Consider the following 1,361-nt stretch of genomic DNA (forward strand, 5'->3'; position numbering starts at 1 on the left):
CAAAACCAGTCAGCCTTTCAACTTGACTCATTAATCATTCTTGACCACTGCAAATCTCACAATTCACTACCTGGGGTCAGTGCATCTACAGCAAAGGTACCAGTGGATGGGGAGGAATCAGGAGGCCTCAAGGGTGTGCTATGATGCTCCTTGGAAGGCACCACCACCTTTCCTCAGCTCTGTCCCAGCATTTTCTATGAAGTTGGCAATATTCTATGCTGTGCTCTCTCATACAGTAGCCACTGGCTACACACAGGCTACTGAGCACTTAAAACGTGGCCGCTGTAATCGAGGAACTCACTTTTGTTTTTTTTTTTTTGAGACGGAGTCTTGCTCTGTCACGCAGGCTGGAGTGCAGTGGCGGGATCTCGGCTCACTGCAACCTCCGCCTCCCGGGTTCAAGCGATTCTCCTGCCTCTGCCTCCGGAGTAGCTGGGACTACAGGTGCATGCCACCACGCCCAGCCAATTTTTTGTATTTTTAGTAGAGACGGGGTTTCACCGTGTTGGCCAAGATGGTCTCGATCTCTTCACCTCGTGATCCGCTCGCCTCGGCCTCCCAAAGTGCTGGGATTACAGGCGTGAACCACCGCTCCCGGCCGAGGAACTCAATTTTTAATTCAATTTAAAAGTACTCAATTTCAATTTGATTCAGTTAGAAATTGAGGAATTCGGCTGCGGGCGGTGGCTCAAGCCTGTAGTCCCAGCATTTCGGGAGGCCGAGGCAGGTGTATCACGAAGTCAGGAGTTCAAGACCAGCCTTGCCAAGATGGTGAAACCCCGTTTCTACCAAAAATACGGGGTCGGGGGGTGGCTCACGCCGAGCATGGTGGTGGGCGCCTGTAGTCCCAGCTACTCGGGAGGCTGAGGCGGGAGGATAGCTTGAACCCAGGAGGCAGGGGTGGCAGTGAGCCGAGATCACACCACTGCACTCCAGCCTGGGCGACAGAGCAAGACTCGGTCTCAAAAAAAAAAAAAATAAAAACAAAAAAGAAAAACACACACACACAAACATACGCGTGCTGCTGTATTGGATAGCACAGCTCTGGACGTCTGGCGTTGGAGGGCTAAGTTAAAATCTTACTATCACTGATATGCTGGCACTCTATTCATTACAAGGGCTGAAAAGTCTTTCAGAGATCATCGGGTGACTTTAAAATCCCCATCTCACAGGCAGGGGTGAGCGGAGGCCCACGCCCTCCCGACACCCGCCAGCGCTCCACTCCCGCACTGAGCGGCTGAAAAGCAGAACCGTGCTGGCTCCGTGCCGTGGGTGGAGTTACTACAGAGTTTCGAAGCCGGGACGCGCACACGTCCTTCACCTAGTTAGTGGGAGAGCATAGAGGCGCGGGAGCGGGAGCG

This window comes from Mandrillus leucophaeus, unplaced genomic scaffold, assembly GCF_000951045.1.
Source record: "Mandrillus leucophaeus isolate KB7577 unplaced genomic scaffold, Mleu.le_1.0 Scaffold170, whole genome shotgun sequence".
In the NCBI taxonomy this organism is placed as follows: Eukaryota; Metazoa; Chordata; class Mammalia; order Primates; family Cercopithecidae; genus Mandrillus; species Mandrillus leucophaeus.